This window comes from Pteropus vampyrus, unplaced genomic scaffold (assembly GCF_000151845.1).
Source record: "Pteropus vampyrus isolate Shadow unplaced genomic scaffold, Pvam_2.0 Scaffold55, whole genome shotgun sequence".
Taxonomy (NCBI): Eukaryota; Metazoa; Chordata; class Mammalia; order Chiroptera; family Pteropodidae; genus Pteropus; species Pteropus vampyrus.
This window is the reverse complement of record NW_011888836.1, coordinates 428,367-431,135: the sequence shown is the minus strand read 5'-3', so window position 1 is coordinate 431,135 and position 2,769 is coordinate 428,367. Positions and strand designations below refer to the sequence as shown.

Sequence of the window (2,769 nt, the reverse complement as noted above, 5' to 3'; positions counted from 1 at the left end):
TACATATATTTTTCAGCCTGAGTAATAAGAATTGTTACAACATAATTTAATTTAAGGTACTACTCGTAAAACATAGTATTTAATATTAACATATTTAATTAAAATTTATGAAACCCTGCCATCTTCCATCATTAATCATTCTTTTTGTCATCCCAGTTAAAGAACATTTTTAATAAAGTAATATTTTAGTTTACAAAAGGAAAAATATATTGAAAGTTAAAGCCATGTTATGGCCTAAGATTTAGTAAAAGTCATCATTTAAGTCTATTTTTTTATATAGGTTATTTTTTTCGAAATATATAATTAGTACTAGAGGAGGTTGAAATTACAGCAAACAAAATAGCTAAGTGAAATGACATTAAGAACTTATATTGAAATGAAAATAATAAATACATAAAAGCAAATGTATCTGGCATGATTTATTTTCTTCAAAATATAGTATTTCAAAATCAAGGAGAAGATTCTTGTAGAAAAAAGAAAAAAGCAGATGAAATTGTTTACATAATCTTCATGTATTATTTTGGAACACTGGGTAAGAAAGTAAAATTTATGATATTAAAAATTGGAAGTATTCTTAAAATAACTCATTACTTTATCCCATTGAATATCAAGAGTACTCCTTTGAAATGTACTCTATTTTTTTTTAATGAAAATGAATACAATCTGTGATATCATGGTTATGTTTGGAGAGAAATATTTTTTCAAATTTTTAGGTTCCAGTGTAAAAGAGAAATAAGATTCAAAGCATCTTCAAAAGTGTTTTCTATTCATTAAAATGAAAAATTTTGACAAGGATCGAGCCTAAATCAGATAGGTCAAGAAACTGTAATTCCAATCTAGAAAACCATAAGCACTTTATATTACTGGCCATTTGACTAAAGCTTCAGAGCAGATAAAGGAAAAATCAATTGCACATAGACTATTATTCATTTCTTTCTGTCTTTTTTTGTGTGTGTGATTTATCTCTTATAATTTATTTTAGTAATGAAATAAAAAATATTGTGAAACTGACTTTTTAAAAGAATTTTCTCAGAAACTCACATACATTGAAAGCAACATACTTGAAAATGAGTTATTTATTTTTACTCATCCTTGAAAAAAGTTTTTCACAAAGATAAAAAATGCTAAATAGCAGTTCACACAATGTTGTTACGTGATGTTGTGTATTTTACTATTAAATATTAATAATACTTGATATTTGTCTACGGCCATGCCACCCTGAACAAGCCCAATCCCATCTGATCTCGGAAACTAAGCAGGGTCAGGCCAGGTTAGTACTTGGATGGGAGACCACCTAGGAAGACCAGGTACTGTAGGCCTAAAAAGTATTTAAAAAATAAAAAATATAAGGGACTGTAGGCTGACAAGGTCCTTGCAATCTGTGTGGTCAACGAAGGGTTGCCTCTCCTAAAAATAAAATAGTAATTGATATTTATAGCATATATGCATGATGTGCATGCATATAATTTTAGTAGATGTTTCAAAACAAAATTCTTAAAATAAAGTTATCAACTTGTTTGATTGAAATAGTACCTTAATACGGTACTATCGAAACAAGATATACAACAAAACTATCATTTTTTAGCATTTTTTTTATTTTCTGAAACTGTATAGGTTCAAATAAGGTCTAGTTGAAATTAAATTTGCTATAAAGATGATACCAGAAATTAGGATGGATAGCAAAAATGGTATAACTTTGGACAAATCATTGAAATAATTATAGTTTCACTTATCCTCTATCATAATTTACCAATTTATAGGTAAAAACAGTTTCAATACAGGCTTGTGGGTAAACTGAAAGATTATCTTCCCCCATTCAACCTCTCTTATTCTCTTTTTAAGTTATCAGATCACTTTAACCACAGCACTTACAATCTAGAATTACTTGTTTGCTTACTTACTTGCTGTTTTTCTTTCCCAATTATATCTATACTCCTAACATGTGGTAGACACTCAAGAAATATTTGTGGAATAACTAAGCTTTCCCAAAGCTAAACTTTGTTAAATTGTGCTATCCACGTTGATTTTAATAGACTTCAGGTTAAGAAGGGATACCAGATCCACATTATCTTTGCAAACATTCCAAAGCATCAATATAATCACAAGCTTCTTTTTGTAGAGTTATTATTTTTACAGAAGAACTTATCACATCCCCAGAAGCTAAAAGGTAGTTTGACATTTTTACATGGTTAATTGAACTGCGTACACACAACACTCATTACGTGGTGAATCCTGACTTCTTATCTGCTCACTTTTTCTTTGTAAATTATCTCCTTCCTGCTTATTAAAAAATAAGAAAAGCGCTGCTTCTTTTAAAGGCTAAGTGCGCCACCAGCCTCAGTCATCTTTTCCCTCTTTTTATGGCCTTGCTTGGTTATCTTTCTTCCTCTTGCATTTTCATTCTCAGTATCTCCATTGACTGTTTTCCCCTGTCTAATATTTAGATACTGTTACTTTTCTCCAACCTTATAAAAATCTTTTTCTCACCTTGTGTTCTGCTCAGGTTATTGTACCATCTCTTGCTTTGTTCAGTATGAAATCCTTCTCCCTTCCAAAAATTGCATTCATTGTCTCCATTTCTACATTTCACAATCACTCTTTAACTTTCAAAAACATAGGTTTCTTCTCATCACTCTCCCAAAAGTTCTCTCTGAAGAACATTAAATCTCCAGGCCTCTCAGTCCTCATTTTCTTCAGTCAAGACTTATAAATGGCCTTTCAATATTAGTTAAGAAGGCTCACTGCTGTGACAAAGAAACCCTACAATTT

General features: G+C 30.2%; 1 non-coding gene across 1 annotated transcript; it reads left to right on the top strand.

Annotated features, from left to right (window-relative positions):
• Nucleotides 1-1,200: 1,200 nt before the first annotated feature.
• On the top strand, nucleotides 1,201-1,319 carry LOC111739954. The gene has a single exon (XR_002780414.1). It is a non-coding gene; the product is annotated as a 5S ribosomal RNA (ribosomal RNA).
• Nucleotides 1,320-2,769: the final 1,450 nt, after the last annotated feature.